Source organism: Ovis aries, chromosome 7, assembly GCF_016772045.2.
Source record: "Ovis aries strain OAR_USU_Benz2616 breed Rambouillet chromosome 7, ARS-UI_Ramb_v3.0, whole genome shotgun sequence".
NCBI classification, from domain to species: Eukaryota; Metazoa; Chordata; class Mammalia; order Artiodactyla; family Bovidae; genus Ovis; species Ovis aries.
Genome location: NC_056060.1, coordinates 24761785 through 24778708, shown reverse-complemented (window position 1 = coordinate 24778708; position 16924 = coordinate 24761785). Strand labels below are relative to the sequence as shown.

Genomic DNA, 16924 nt, shown 5'->3' with positions numbered 1-16924 from the left:
TCATGTCCGACTCTTTCCAACCCCATGGACTGTAGCCTACCAGGCTCCTCCGTCCATGGGATTTTCCAGGCAAGAGTACTGCAGTGGGTTGCCATTTCCTTCTCCAAATTAAAAATAAATAAATAAATAAACAAAACCAAAAATAAAGCCCACCACCGACAAAAAGAAAAAGAAAAACACCCTCCCTCCTCAGAGGCCTCCAGCTAGAGTGAAATGAGCAGTGGTCTGGGAGTCATGGAAGCTAGGTTCCTCTCTTTACACTGGCTTTGCTACTAAATAGTTCTGTGACCCTGAGTTTAATTCCATAGGCCTCACTGACCTCCTCTGAAGTGGCTGGGAACTGGCAGAGTTGGCGGAATGCACGAGATGAAAACAACGAACAATTTTAGAGTTGATAAAACACATTCATCCCTAAACTTCCCTGATGTGGGGCTCTGGGCTTGCTCCTTAGAAAGCTGACACAGGGGTTCTCCATGGCTTTGTTGTCAACCCTACTATGCGGAGTAATCTTTGGAAAACACAAATTTAGTTCTGTGCCTGTGCTCTCCACCGCCCCTGCCCGCCCCCACACCTAAACTGTATCAGTGGCTTTTCATAAGTCTTAAAATAACGACCACAGTCCTTACCTCTGCCTACCAGGCCACGCAAAGGAGCCTCACCCCAAACCACTCTCCCTGTCTCCCTAACCCTCCTAAAACTCCTCTTTTCAGATCCCTGAACTCATCAGGGTTCCTGTCAACTCAAGATTTTACGTCTAGTTCCTGCCTATGTGCCTTATCCCCTTCACCCCTCCCCTTCTACCCGCTTAAACCCTGTGTGCCCCTCCTTTCCTTAGGCCAGCCTTCCCAGAAGCCCCAGCCTAAATGGACAGTCTCTGTTCTGCTTGCATCACACTCTGTGCTTTTCCTTTATGGTCCTTATCACTAGTATATTAAATTAACTGTGTTCCTCAGCTTTTGAAAAGTTATTTGAGTGTCTCATGAGGGTAGAAACAGCATCTGTCCGGTTCCCTGAAGTAACCTCTGTTCCAAGCACAGAGCCTGGAATACTGCAAACGTTCAGCAAGTGTTTGCTCAATAAATACTCTTTAAATACTGATTGAATGGAAAAATCTAAGAGTGAATGTCCTAAAAGAACTAGATTTCACCATCAAAAATAGTATCAAAAGCCTATTGTTGGCAAAATTTAACAATCCTCTTTGATGCTTTTTGGTGGAAGCCTATAGCCCTATATGGACATAACATCAGAAAGATCAATACAAGAAAAGAAAAATGTTGATTCACCTCTACCTGAAGATTTTAAATCTTTGATTGTCACTCTGAACCTTCACTTTTAGTTAAAGAAACAACTCAAGAGTTTTGCTAATGGGTGCTAGCTCTATTTTCTGCTTTCCCTGTATATCCATGGGATGCCATGTACTTTAATAAGTAGTTCAGCTTAATCCCACCAACACCATGTCCCTGGACAGTAATATAGCTTTTCCCCCTATAAGATCCACCTCCATATAATGCACACGGAAGATTCAGCAAAAAGTAACGAGGTCCTTGAAAATTAGTTTTTAATCTGAAAGCTACTGTTGTTTAGTCACTGAGTCGTGTCCAACTCTTCGCCACTCTGTGGGCAGCAGTGCTCCAGGCTTCCCTGCCCTTCACTATCTCCCAGAGTTTGCTCAAGCTCATGTCCATTGAGTCGGTGATGTCATCCAAACTTCTCATCCTCTGTTGCCCCCTTCTCCTCCTGCCCTCAATTTTTCCAGCATCAGGGTCTCTTCCAATGAGTCAGCTCTTCGCATCAGGTGGCCAAACTGTTGGCGCTTCAGCTTCAGCGTCAGTCCTTCCAGTGAATATTCAGGATTGATTTCTTTTAGGATTGATTGGTTTGTGTGGATCACAAGAAACTGTGGAAAATTCTTAAAGAAATGGGAATAGCAGACCATCTTACCTGCCACCGGAGAAACCTGTGTACAGGTCAAGAAGCAACAGTTAGAACTGGACATGGAACAGTGGACTGGTTGAAAATTTGGAAACAAGACTGTATACTGTCACCCTGTTTATTTAACTTATATGCAGAGTACATCATTCGAAATGCCAGGCTGGATGAATCATAAGCTGAGATCAAGATTGCAGGGAGAAATATCAACCTCAGATATGCAGATAATACCACTCTAATGGCAGAAAACAGAGAAACTAAAACTTCTCTTGATAAAGGTGAAAGAGGAGAGTGAAAAAGCTAGCTTAAAACTCAACATTCAAAAAACTAAGATCATGGCGTCTGGTCCCATCACTTCATGGGACATAGATGTGGAAAAAGTAGAAGCAGTGACAGATTTTCTTTTCTTGGGCTCCAAAATCACTGCAGACGGTGACTACAGCCATGACGTTAAAAGACAATTGCTCCTTGGAAGGAAAACTGTGACAAACCTAGACAGCATATTAAAAAGCAGAGATATCACTTCACCGACAAATGTCGGAATAGTCAAAGCTATTTTTTTTTCCAGGAGTCATGTACGGATGTGAGAGCTGGACCATAAAGAAGCCCGAGCACCTGAAGAAAAGATATTTTCGAATTGCTGCTTTCAAACTGCGGAGAAGGCAATGGCACCCCAGTCCAGTACTCTTGCCTGGAAAATCCCATGGACGGAGGAGCCTGTAGGCTGCAGTCCATGGGGTCGCTGAGAGTCGGACAGGACTGAGCGACTTCACTTTCACTTTCAGGATTTTAGACTGCAAGGGGATTAAATCAATCATCTCCAAGACCCTAATGGAAAACTCATGGTATATTTTGTTTGTCCACAAGGGGGCAGATTTTAACTGGTGGTCATAGCCCCTGAGAATAGAGTCACTTTGACTATTAATACCTGTCTTGTGACCATCAACAGGTTTTCACTTCTTGTTTTATATACTCCTCCCAGCATTCTCCCTACGTGTGAGCACTGTTTCTTTGACTCACAGTCACAGATCGCTTATCACGAAACCTGGTCAAGTGAAGGTGATAAAGTCCTATTGGATTATACAGCTCCTTTTCTTTCTTTCTCCTCTTCCTCTGCAGTCTCCCTTTTATGGACTTTTGTTCCTCATCTTATTAAGTCCATTATTTTACAGGCTCTAACAGAATAGCCCTGCTAAATGCAACCCTACAGTGTGACCTCAAAACACCCTGTGGTTCAGAATTTGCCCAAGCAACTCTGTACTTCAGCAGCTCTGCCTGGGGAGAGCTTGCTACAGAAGTCAGTGGCACTGAGGCACAATTTACAGCTGCGAGAGCCCACCTTGTACCTTTCTTTATGTCCAGTTGGGAGAACCTTTCAACGCTTCTGTAAAGCATTTGCAGGTCCATACTGTGACCGAGGAGAGCTGCCAAAGAATATATTGCACACATGGCCCCGCTCTCAGGCTTTCTTAGAAGATGGCACATGCATAGGATACCTGACCCTGCAAGAGCCCTCTGTTCAAGCTCCAATACCTCCATGCTCCTTATTCCCTTCGGCATCCAGAATCAGGGATTCCTTTTTCTTTTTTAAACTATTTTTTAATGTGGACCATTTTTTAAGTTTTTATTGAATTTGTTATAATATTGCTTCTGTTTTATGTTTTGGGTTCTTTTTTTTTTTTTTTTTTTTTTGGCCCCAAAGCATGTGGGATCTTTGCTACCTGACCAGGGATTGGACCACCATCCCTTGCATTGGGGCAGCAAGGTCTTAACCAGGGACTGCCAGGGAAGTCCCCAGGGATTCCTTTTTGATTTAAAATAATTCACACAGGGAAATCCCTGGTGATCTGGCAGTTAGGACCTTGCTCTGTGGTTAAAAATAAATAAAACAATCCACACAGTTTATTAAACAAATATTTCTTGAGTATCTATTAGGTGCTAAGAACTGTTCCAGCCTCTGAAATAGACTTTGGCAGTGAAAACAACAATTACAATGTCCTGTCCTCACGGAGCTTCCGTTCTAGTGGCTGAGGAGGGAGAATTAAACAACAGCAGGAGCACCAGCAAAAGTTAGGTGCTGGTCTATGCAAAGAATGTAATTAAAGTAGAGACGGAGGAGCAGAGAGCAAAGGGAGTGGGTGCTATTTCATACAGAGTTCACTCTGATAACATCTGAGCAGAGATCTTAAAAGCAGGATTGGCTCAGTAAGATTGGCTCAGATAAGAGTCAAAGCAGAGAGAAGAGCATGTGCAAAGGCACTGAGGTGGGCATTTCTGAGAACGACCATAGGCTAATGTAGTTGGAACACAGCTGACAATGGGAGAGACATAAGAGATGAGGTCAAAAAAGTGAGAGGAGTCTAAGAAATGGCAGAGTCATGCAGAGATTTTTGAAGTCATGGCAAGAAGTTTGATAAAATGTGAAATGAAACAGAGATATATCAAAGGATTTTAAGCAGAGCAATGATCTGCTCTCTCCTAGGGTTTAATCCCCCTCATGGATCACAGCCGTCTCATGGTGAAGGGGCTTGCATAACTTGATAAAGCTTTGAACCATGCCGGGCAGGACCACCCAAGATGGACGGGTCATAGTGAAGAGTTTCAACAAATCATGGTCCACTGGGGGAGGAAATGGCAACCCAGTCCAGTATTCTTGCCTGGAGATCTACATGAACAGTTTGAAAAGGCAAAAAAATATGACAGCAGAAGATGAGCCCCCCAGGTTGGAAGGTGTCCAATATGCTACTGGGATGAGATGGTTAAAGAGCATCACCAACTCAATGGATATGAATTGGAGCAAACTCCAGGGGATAGTGGAGGACAGAGGAGCCTGGCTTGCTGCAGTCCAAGGGGTCACAAAGAGTCAGACATAACATAGCAACTGAACAACAACAAAGGTTTTAATAGGATCGTTCTCTCTGTTAACACAAGTTTGTGTGCCTGACTCACCGTGAGGTGAAACAAACTGAAATGTTGGAGTTTGGAGCAAGAAAAAAGTTTATTGGAGGGCCATGGAAGGAGATGAGGTGGCTCATACTCTAAATTGTCTAAGCTCCCGAAGGGTTTCAGGAAAGCATTTTTGTTTTTGTCTGCATAGTGCAGTATATGGGATCTTAGTTCCCTGACCAGGGACTGAACCGTGTCCCCTGAGTGGAAGCATGGAATCTTAACTACTGGACCATGAGGGAAGTTCCTAAACATTTTAAAAAGCCAGGTGAGGGAAAGGGTCACAGGGTATGCGATCAGCTCATGCACACTTCTCTGATTGGCTGATGGTGAGGGAACAGGCACTGTCACAGGGGTTAACAGTATCAGTCCTTAGGCTCTGGAGGCTGGGGACTATGTGCTCATGGTCATGAAGTAGTTAACATCTTCCATTTGGTGGGGGGTTTTAATATCTCTAAAACAACTCTGAAAATACTATGCATCAAATACTGTTATCTAAGTACTTCAGCAGAGAAAGCAATGGCACCCTACTCCAGTACTCTTGCCTGGAAAATCCCATGGGTGGAGGAGCCTGATGGGCTGCAGTCCATGGGGTTGAGAAGAGTCGGATGTGACTGAGTGACTGAACTGAACTGACTGAACTGAAAAATTACTTGTGGTTTCTAGGTCTTGTTCATCAGGTGAGTCAGACTGCATCTGACTTAATTAAGGGGGTGTGAACACTGCATATCCAGCAGGTAGGGAGCGAGTAGGGTGAAGGTCACAAACTGAGAGTCTAGCCCTTGTGTAGAGGATGAGAGTTACCAGCCCTCCCACCCCATATCCCAGAGAAAAGATTGTACTCAGAACTAAACTTAAGGAGTGAAGAGGAAGTACCAGCTGGAAGAGGGTGATTCTGAGGCAGGTGGAATGGGATGCAGGGTTTCTGGTTGCTGGGATGCTGGGCGTGGTCTCCAGCTGTGGCCTGTAGAGCGACTAGGTAGCATCTGTAACTCCCAGGCCAACCTTAATTACATTTGAAGATCTGTTATGAAATGACCATCCTCAAAGACTTTGGTTTAATTGGTTTGGGGTTGGACCCCCAGTGAATGGTTAGAAACAGATTTACAGGTTGAGGCTAATTTGCAGGCATGTATGAGCACCCCTGTTAAGAAGTTCTTTCCCAGGGTGCTACTCTACAAGAAACTCCCGCACCCCTACTAACACACCCAAGGGCCCTGGAATGTTAGGTTTGAATGAGGGAGGGAGTCCAGGCTTTCTGTGACAAGACATGTGGTCACGCTTGTTGACTTGTGGAGGTCCCAGTAACCCAGTGTGGGCCACAGGCTTACTGCAGAGGAAAATTTCCACCTCCCTAAGTTCTGAAGGAACACTTCCTGATTAATAACAAGAAACTACAAAAGAGAAATGATACTTGACTTTAGAAATAATGATTTTGTAGAAGAAATTTTATATGAAATATGCTTAATAACATCTGGCATTTATCCTCGTGATTTAACAATACAACAAGGAGTATTTGTCTAAAGATATGTTTAAATCTGTAATAGTGGAGTATAAAATGGTGCTCCTTACTGTACTATTAGCTACATAGGGTGCTTGTTTAACGTGATGGTGTTTAACATCAACAAATCAGAGGTTTTATGGGAGGCAGGCAAGGGAAAGACAGCTGACTAGGAAACATCAACAAGTCACAGGCTTTATGGAAGGCAAGGGAAAGACAGCTGACTAGAAAAGGAAAAGAAATAGGGCTCGTCCGGGATTTGAACCTGGGACCTCTCGCACCCTAAGCGAGAATCATACCCCTAGACCAACGAGCCACACAAGCCAGTCTTTCTTTTCAAACTTTAGTAAAGAAACTTTCAGCCACGTCTACAGTTGGTTGTAAAATTTTTTGCTATGTACGTGGGTGACACCTAGTGGAAGAATAAATCACTGCACTCTCGTCCACATTACGGATTGCTATTCCACAGATCTTTTTTAAGAAAAAAATTCAGGATCAACAAAAAATAATTGCGCCGCATGTTTTCGCTTCTGAATGAGCCAAAGACGCTGCGGGAACGAAGGCAGGCAGTTGCAGTAGGGACAGTCACACGCCGAGGGGTGATCCTGTGATACTGGGGAGGGGAGTGGCCCCGTGTTACTGACAGAGCATCTGTTTTCGGTCCGCTGCGGGCTGGACACTGGGGCCCAAGTGGGAGGCTTCTTCAGGCTTCGGCACATTACTGACTGGTTCCTGGGCTCGGCCAGGCTGGAACTTTTCTGGCTCTCCCTTGTAAGCTATAGAACTCATCGCCTGGCGAGGTTCTGCGTCTCCTTTAGGAAGATCCAGGCGCTTTCTCGCCGCAGGACTCCAGACTCAGCTTCTCAAGAACCAAAGGCTCTTGCCATGTGGCGCCTTCCATGGAAAGCAACCCCAAGACCCGGGAGGGCCGATTCTCCCGGGCGACCAGACTGTACCCGGCCCAGGCAGGCGCTCGGTACCCGTTAGAACTAACAAAGATTGTCCAGCCTCTCGAGACGCTCTTGTGCACTAAGACTGTTCCCATAAATCTCAAGCACTGTGGCTTCAAAGAAGAAAGAGAGCAAATCATATCAGGAAGAAGGAGGGGTTAGATACGAAGAGCCTCCCCCAAGCGATAAATATATAAACCACTGGGTGTGGAGGGACTGAGAGGAGAGAGGATCATATACAGTATGTTTCCGCCTTGCCCTCAATGGGTAGCGTGGCCGAGCGGTCTAAGGCGCTGGATTAAGGCTCCAGTCTCTTCGGGGGCGTGGGTTCGAATCCCACCGCTGCCAGGTGGTTTTTGAAACTATGCGGATCAAACATCGTTGACTCCGCTGATCCTGCCACTTTAATACAGTTTCTTGACTTTGCTCTCGCGATAGACAATCTGGACTGGCCCAGTTTTGCGACTTCCCCTGTTTCTGTTCATTGGAAAAGACCCTGCTGCTGGGATTGAAGGAAGAATGAGATGGTTAAATGGCATCATGCAAGCTCCCAGAGACTGTGAAGGACAGGGAAACCCGGCGTGCCACTGTCCACGGGGTCGCAGAGTCGGACACGGCTGAGCGCCTGAACAACAATCATTCTAATTCCTCCGCTAGAGATGACCTTACTCTACATGAGTGTTTTGTTTTGTTTTAATTTTGGTTTTTGTTTGTTTGCTTGCCTGTTTTTTAACAGGCAGTGTGGAGTAGGAGAAAGAGAAAAAAAATAAAGACACCACAGTATATGATACTGCATAAAAACTCTTTTAAAGGATAATATATCACACACGCTTAAAATGGTGATTATGTTAGTACATTTCAGACCCGCGTTCCTTCAAGGGCGGGAAAAGCAGTTTGTATTTAGCTCTATTTGAAGTTTCCAGGCAGTTTTGTTACAGCCAAACGCTCTGGGAAGCAAACTCACTCAGAAGAACAGCCTGGATAGTTGAGTGCAGTTTATTACACACCGGTCCCAGGCAGAGTTTCCTCCTTAGCCAAGGACCCCTATCGACTTGGTGACAACCTTTTATACAAAGTGTACATGCCCAAGCCCACACCTCCAAATTCTCTAAAGTCCACTCTGGACAATGTTAGTAAGAGATACAATCAGGTTACAGCCATAAATTTACATTCTAAAGCTATCTGGACATAGAGTTTCAGTTCAGTTCAGTTCAATCGCTCAGTCCTGTCGGACTCTTTGCGACCCCGTGAATCGCAGCACGCCAGGCCTCGCTGTCCATCACCAACTCCCAGAGTTCATTCAGACTCATGTCCATCGAGACAGTGATGCCATCCCTTTAGTCCACATCAATAAGTATTATTAAGATTACATAGTGGACATTGCATTCCTTCTGGCTCCAGGAGGTAGAGGTACCAGGTCTGCCTGGTCTGGTTTTTATTCTCCAGGGAGGCCTGCTTGGCTGTTGGTATTTTATCTCTATGGCTTCCCAGGTGTGCAGTCCAAAGTTCGCCGAGAGTGTAACACGGAGTTCCTCTTCTTTTAAAAAATGGAGTCACTCATTTGGTACGTTAAAAGTACAGGGGAAAGAAGTCAAAGTGTTAGTCGCTCAGTCGTGCCTGACTTTTTGCAACCCCATGGAGTCTAGTTCCCCAGGTTCCTCTATCCATGGAATTCTCCAGTCAAGAATATTGATGTTGAACCTTGGGTTTCCTGCTTGGTAGCAGATTCTTTGCCATCTGAACCAGCAGGGAAGTCAAAGTCTTTCATGTAGATGCTCACAGTGTTCCAAATTCTACGGGACGATGGCATAACTCTGTTATTCAGGCCTGAATCCAAGCAGTAGAAGTCTATCCAGATTCCAGTGACTTAAAAGGTTTGACTCTGTGGGCACACCAGAAATGTGGCCATCTGGGAGAAAAAGCAACATACAGACTATTCTTCAACTAAGCCTGTAATGAGGATTGTCATTCACGCCTCAACCTTCAAGGATAGGCTACAATTAAAAGACAAATACGAAGGAAGCTATTGGGGAATCTTCAGGCTGGAGAAACATGAGCCAGACACAAACTCGGGATAACTTCTCCTGCCCTGCCAACAAGGTCTGTCCTTTCTTAAATTTGACTGTCTATGGACAAAATTTACCTGTTTTCTAGATTATAAAGCACTGCTAAAGATACAGCTCAAGCCTTGAATACAAGAATTATGTGCCAATTTCATGTGCTACTTTAAAACTGTACCCACTTACTGATAGACTGTGGCAAAGCTACCTAAGGACTGCTACGGGGACCAGCTTCTCACATTTGAGGAATCATGCTTATTGGAGTACTCCACCAACTGTTGTGAATGGACTATCTTCCCTAAATCCTTTAATATGTTTTTTGAAATAGCCCCTCAGTTTATCTGTATTGTAACCAATGATGTAGAAACTACTTCTATGTATCAGTTAGGAACCCTTTTTCCAGAAGCCTAACAGATGTTGATCATTTATATTGAAAAAGGACCACCTATTATTTTCCTCCTATGAGAACTCTTTATTAAGGACTCAGATGTTATTTCCTACTTTGTCTATTCCTAATATTATATTTTCCTTAGAACCTTTATGTAAAATTTTGCAAGGAACCAAAAAGTTACAAAATTTCACAGATAACTGCAATTGTGCCTTGATAGAACATTCTATCGTTACCACTATTGCTGCCAATAAGATAATGGAAGTAAGAGTTGATGTATGAAAGCATACTTCTCATTTATGTTGAAACTTTTTCTTTACTAAATCCTCTACTGCTCAAAAATTGTTCTCTGCAATGTTTAACCCATTACTTGTGTGTCTTTGGTCACTTTATTTCTGTTGACTATCTGCAATTGTTACTTGACTTATAGAATTAAGAAGACTTGTTTTCTTTTGCCTTATTTCTATGCTCTCCAACCTAAATAATCCTGAGGTCAACTTTTAGGGAAATTAAAATGGAAGAAGTCTTGTTCAGGCTTCAGAAGCAGGAGAACAAGCCTCCGACCTTGTTTCTGACCTGCCTGGACACTGCCCAGATTCTGTACCTTCCCTCAAGCACAGGAAGTAGGCAGTACTTTAGATAAGAAAGAGTAGATCTTGGAATCCTTGAGCCCCTGAGAGTACGGCCAAACCTCTGAGGTCTAACGAAATCCTATGACTCACAAGGTGAAACAAACAGCATTGTGAAAAGGTGAAAGTCAAACCAGAGCTGCATTTGGGGACACAAACTGATTATGATATCACTTTGCGGCCTGGGATTATAAGTAGGAACCCCCAAAATAACAATTTGAAGTCTCACCTGTGGCACGGACACGCTGCCTGAGACCTTTTCCCATTTGGGACTCCCGATTGCAGTTACTCAGGACTTCCCAGCACACTGTTTAAGTCTAGGTGTTGGCTGGCCCAGTTTGTTGATGTATATGTATTGTTCCTATTTCTCTTTTCTTTTAATGATTGCATATTGAAATTAAGTTAAAGAATCCTCTAATAAATATTGAAATGGTTGTGTGTAGAAAAAAAAAAAAAAAGGAGTCAGTCCAGTCAGGGCAACCTGTTCCTTCCTTTCTTCAGTTTCCCATACACTCTTTTATTTTACTGAACGCGATCCCTGGCGCTAGGCAGGGAAAGGGAACGTGCAACCATTTCCCTTTCACAGCAGATGCACTGAGAGGTCTAGAGACAAGCGCTCGGAGCTGCCACGTCAGCCTGCCAGCCAGGAGAGTGAAGAATGGATCATCAGACAGAATTCAAAACTAACTCGTAGTTCTCCGTAACTTTACCGTTTCTCATCCCTAGGGGGTCCTCTGCCGCAACTTTTCAAAGCAGAGTGGAGAGAACAAAATACGACAGCACATGTATTTTAAATACATTACCGGAAGCAAACAAAGAAGGGCTCGTCCGGGATTTGAACCCGGGACCTCTCGCACCCTAAGCGAGAATCATACCCCTAGACCAACGAGCCACAGTAAGACTGCCTTTTGTTTCCGCCTCAAGGCTCACGCACGTCACTAGGCCACGTCACTAGGCGTTTCTCAAAGAAATACGAGTTTGAGTGCCTTCTACCGGCAGAAATGCGTGTGTTTCCCCAGCGAGCGCGTGCCTGACGCAGCGGAGGATTTATCAGCTGTGATCCAGACCAGGACAGCAGCAGGGGAACTACGTCCACTTGGCCTGAAAGTCTGTCTTATCACGCTCTGCCGAAGACAGGGGAGATCTGCCGGAACAGCCGCATGGGTACCCTTGTCTTGCAGCCACTGCTTTAATGCTTAGGAGGGGGGAAAAAAACGAGTGGTAGGCCCCAGCGAGATTTGAACTCGCGACCCCTGGTTTACAAGACCAGTGCTCTAACCCCTGAGCTATGGAGCCCTCGTGTGTATGCTGGTTCTCTATCTTCCCTGTTATAGGTGTTTTTAGTAAGTTTACTGTGTTAAATGGGATTTTGATCCAAGCAAAAATCCAAGGTATGCTGCAAAATTGAAAACTTTCTGCGTCGTGTCAACCACTCGAAAAGACTCTGCTTTGAGCAGAGTCGCTACTAGACTGTCTTCCAGTCCCTTACCTTGATAGTCGGCTGAGACATTGCCTTCTGTTCCTCTGCTGCCCAGAAAGGATGCATATGACAGAACTCCAGATACCTGGGCACTCGAGAGACCCACCTGAGAATAAAAAGGCGCATATAGAGGGTATCCGACAGGCAGGGAGGTTATGGTGCACTCCCTTTCCTTATGTGGCGGTGAAATCCACAGAGAAGGTGAGAAGAGGTTTACAACGCGGTTTTTTGTCTTTTCTGAAGCAAGAGCCCCTAACTCTTGCTTGTATGTTGGAATTATTGTCTCTCAAAGGTCCAGGGTTAGGAGCAAGCAGGGAAAAGAGGTGCTAGAGAGGAAAATTTTAATATTTCCTTAAAGACATACGGATTTGCATGTATACTTGGTATGAATAATACAATTTTTTAAAAAGGATTTCGTTTTCACTTTTTAGAGATCCTGTTTTTCTAAGCTAGTAAACAGGAACTAAAATTGTATTTAACTACAAAAAATCTTGTACTTATTTTTTACTGCAAATATAGCCATAGACTAGAACTTTGGGGAGGAAGAGGACTGATTCATGCAAGCCCAAGAAGTGAACCACTTTTATTTAGTAAGGTTTAGATTCTCTCACTATAGGCCTGCTCGTGTACTCACTAATTTTTAATGTCATTTGCCCAAGATCATTAAATCTGCAAGAAATCTGAAAGTTACTGTAAACTTTAAATTCCATACCTAAATACTTAACAGACATCTCCTAAAAATAAGAACTAAGAATAAAAGCATAACTTCAGTACCATGTTAGACCTAACAACATTTATAATAACTCCGTAATTTAATAGTCCATATTTTCAAATTTCCCCAACTGGCTCCCTCCAATTTTTTGTTTAAACTAGATTCAAACAATGTTTCTCGCTGCTTTTAATTTTAATGTTTCTTTCAATTCTGTCTTTTCAATTTGAAAATTCCCCTCCTTTCAGCCCTTCTTTTTTCATAGCAGCTCTCAGAAGTCTCACATTCTGCATGCTAAGTCGTTCCAGTCGTGTCCAACTCTTTTCGATCCCATGGACTGTAGCCCACCAAGCTCCTCTGTCCATGGGATTCTCCAGGCAAGAATACAGGAGGGGATTCAGTACTCCAACTGGATTCAGCCTATATATTTTTGTCAGGAACACTACCTCACAGCTTTTCAATACCCTAAGGAACCAAATAATTTTCCAGAACATATTGTCTAGGCTGTAGACAAAAATAAATTTCTAAGTGCCCAAGTAGAAAAAATGAGCTCAAATAAGACCATTTTAACTACTTGCATGAAAATGCATTGTGTGCCATTCAAGGAGCTTTTTTTTCTCCCACAAAAGAGACTTCCTTGATATCCTTGGCTGAAGACCCTGCATTTTCACTGACCTTAAAGTACCTTAAAAGGTCAAGAATTTATATAGAAAAGTAGGCACAATTAAGAGAATCCAATCAATTATTCATCTTAGTAGCATCCAAGTACATCTATGGATAGATAGACTTGTTTCTAAGGTACATAGATTATTTATCCAGAATATCAAGGAGCAAGGCTTTGCAAAATTTTAGCCAAAAAAAAAAAAAGTTGTACTAGCCTCAACTTATGCTTTCTTAAATTTATTTTCTTTAGTTTCCCTAGATTTCTGACCCTTGGGAAACTAAGGCTGCACTCACTCTGGCGTATCAGTTACTACTCGTGTTACCACCTAATGGTGGTGCGTATATGGGTATTCATTCTTCTAGATTTATATTGTATGTATGACAGAAAACATCTTCTTTCACTCAACTGCAAGCTTGCTACAACAGGGATAATAACCTTATTTATTTTCTGCACCTCCTCTAACCTGACCAAATGGAGAGCACAGATTTATTTGGTGGATGTGGGGTCGGTTGTAATATACCTTGAAGAACCAAAAGAAGATTCTGTTTCTCAGTTTCGCAGTGCTTCTTGGTTCATGTTCCCCATTACCTAATCCTAAGTGCCTAAATCCATTATAATTACTCTTGTGTGTTCATCAAGAAGCTGCCCTCTGAGTACTTGGATACTCTGGAACTGGAGTCAGAAGCTAGACAAGGTAGTAGAGAAATCAAAGAAGAAAATCAAGTGTACGTCAGATTTTATCTTCTTGAACCCAAAGCATGCTTGCCGAGTCTCTTCAGTTGTGTTCAACTCTTTGCAACCCTATGGACTGTATTCCACCCAGCTCCTCTGTCCATGGAATTCTCCAGGCAAGAATACTGGAATGGGTTGCCATGACTTCCTCCAGGGGATCTTCCCAAAACCCAAAGTAGCCAGACTATTACAATATTTTGTAGTGACTGAATTTGGGCGAGGGGGGCGGGGGTGGAGGAGAAGGAGGTTATTGCTACCAGCGGGATGAATAGAAACAAAAAAGAATGTCTCATAACTTTCCTCTTTCCCTTTGGCTGAGCATGTTCAGGGTTACATTTCTTTTCACCTGAAGCTTGCAGAGGCAATCAGCCTGGTGAGATTGTTCCCTTTTGTCCCACTTCTTCCATAAACCTCAGTAAACATTATAAAGACAAATACAAATTTAAAATAAGAGGCTTAATTCTTCCTATTGAAAATAAGGGGAAAGATTTCCCTTTCCTTTCTCTCCTTTTTCTTCAAATAGTTATTTTAGAAAAGTTGTAAGTATAAATACATCACAGTATTTTGTATTACTCTGATGGTCAATGTACTAAACACACGAGACTATGAAAAAGCTACTAAATATTTAAGTAGGGACTCAATAAATGCTGAAAAGACTATCTGATACATTCATCAAAAGGAACATATTATTTACCAGTATTTAATTTTTAGTAAGATTTTTGTGGGCTTTCCTGGTGGCTCAGATGGTAAAGGATCTGCCTGCAGTGCAGGAGACCAGGGTTTGATCTCCTGGAGAAGAGAATGGCTACCCACTCCAGTATTCTTGTTTGGAGAATTCTATGGAATTCTATAGCTTGGTGGGCTACAGTCCATGGGGTCATAAAGAACTTTTAGTGAGATTTTTATAGCGCTTGCAGATGGGAGCCAAGCCAGTAATTGGATGGCTCTCTACTGAAGCTAGGGTGAGAGACTTACATTGCAATGTAGTGCAAGTCTGGTGGGAACTTTAAAATGCCCTAAATAGAGAATAGAACAGTTGAAGCATAGATTGGAAAATAGAGTACTTATAACAGTTCTCTAACTTTGGAGGAATTTATTAGGATTCCAATTCATGGGCCTGAGATTGTGCATTCCTAATAAATTACCAGGAGATGCTGATGCTGCTGGTTCTTAGACTGTACCTTGAGCATCAAGGTCTTAAAGTAAATTTCCCACTTGTGTATAAATTTTCATCATTTACACTATTGACAAGGTATGGATAGCAGGAAATCCAAGGTTAAATTCTCCTGTAATGTTGCAGAATGTTAGAGCCTAAAATACTAGTACCCAACACTGAAAATGGAAAGAATAGGCATGTGCCAGACAAACATCACACTTATCTCTATCAGGCATTTTTCCAAAGGGCTTCAGATGTTGGTCAATTAAGTATTTGGCAAGGCTGGCATTCCACTAGGAAAGCTAAGACTTCTGATTTCAGGTCTCTATCAGTCTAACAGATGATCCACTTCGGTGATGAACAGATCAAAATACTTTCCCCATTGAAGAATCCTGTGAGTTTAAGGAGACAATGAGTGCTCGAGCGATAACAGGTGATTGAATAGGGGAGGCCATGCACACTGGTTAGTAAAGGAAATTCAGAATGGCAGGTGAGACTGTGGTACTTTGTCCTGATAAGAAAATGCTTTGAAGCTTGTCAATTTGTGGAGCCTGAACATGCAGTCCCTTAGAATCAAAGGGACCTCTGCTGTAATGATCAAGTGTTTTCTTGTCAGCTGGTTCTTTTCACTGCCCTGACCTAGAACTAAAAAATAAATAAATAATCAAGGGTTCAGGTCACTTCCATCTTACCAGAATCTCTGTACTTTTTTTGGAATCCATATTTGTAAAAAAAAAAAAAAAAGTCAAAACATTTACAGAAGCTGTGGTTTATTTAAATGTGTATGTTTACCAAATTAGCACTGAGACCTAAATATGATCTCACTTAATCTTCTAATCAAAAGCCTCCATGTGAGATTTCCCAGGACCAATCCATAGACCCTGAGTTTCTCACCTGGTTCACTACTAGACAAAATAATTTGATAAATATGTTCAACACTTGTTCTCTCTCCTCGCATCCATCCCTACATCCTTTTGGTAGTAAAGAACCCCAGGCCTTTTCTGTCTTTCAATCTGATGCTTCCTAGTCTTATGCACAAAGTTTATTGCACACGATCTCTAGGTTCTCTCCAATTTGAGATTAGCATCAGTCTTCCCACTGCTTATGACCTGTTGCAAAGAAGCGTGTACTGCTCAAGGCAATAAGCTCACACACACTTTTTTTCTGAGGGTCCTCAAAAAGCGTGGAAACACAAACTGAAGTTTCTTGTAAGTTGTCCACTTCTGCCAAAGGGGCTGAAGACAGGTACTTGAGCTCCTCCATCTCCAGTGATATGGGGCATAGAAGCCACACCTTCCGCTAGATTCGCTGGCCTTTGCTGCTGACCATCTCCGAGAGATGGCCACGCTCGTGACTCCGGTACCTTCTGGAGAGAAAGAACTAGGTGGGAGCCCACAGGTTGACACCCAGTTCCACCCTGGGAGCTCAGATTGCCTGTCAACTGGGAGCAGAGGGAGGGAAAGAGCGAAAAAGAGCGATCAGGAAGCATCTAACCCAGTGTGGGAGAGGGGTGAGATGAGGTGGGGGGTGGAGGGGACTTGACCCAGAGGGCACCGGGATTGGCGGCAGTAGGGAGCTGATGGGGAGTGCGAGGAGAGCCCGCTTCTGGCCTTAAACTCTTCCTAAAGTGGCCCCAGCTTTTCCCATTTCCTGCTTCCCCGTCTTGGTTCTACGTTCATTCGGTGCTTCCTGAGCCCTATTTCCAATCAGCTTTTTTTTTTTTTTTTCCAATCAGCTTTTTTAGAAGTTCTTCCGTGTTCCTCGCTCCCCACCCCACCCC

General features: G+C 43.3%; 4 non-coding genes across 4 annotated transcripts; 1 reads left to right on the top strand and 3 right to left on the bottom strand.

Moving 5' to 3' along the window:
• Positions 1 to 6620: 6620 nt before the first annotated feature.
• Positions 6621 to 6692, bottom strand: TRNAP-AGG (transfer RNA proline (anticodon AGG)). The gene has a single exon. It is a non-coding gene; the product is annotated as a tRNA-Pro (tRNA).
• A 900-nt stretch (positions 6693 to 7592) lies between these two features.
• TRNAL-AAG (transfer RNA leucine (anticodon AAG)) lies at positions 7593 to 7674 on the top strand. The gene has a single exon. It is a non-coding gene; the product is annotated as a tRNA-Leu (tRNA).
• Positions 7675 to 11223: 3549 nt separating this feature from the next.
• Positions 11224 to 11295, bottom strand: TRNAP-AGG (transfer RNA proline (anticodon AGG)). Its single transcript has one exon. It is a non-coding gene; the product is annotated as a tRNA-Pro (tRNA).
• A 331-nt stretch (positions 11296 to 11626) lies between these two features.
• TRNAT-UGU (transfer RNA threonine (anticodon UGU)) lies at positions 11627 to 11699 on the bottom strand. The gene has a single exon. It is a non-coding gene; the product is annotated as a tRNA-Thr (tRNA).
• Between the last annotated feature and the right edge of the window lie 5225 nt (positions 11700 to 16924).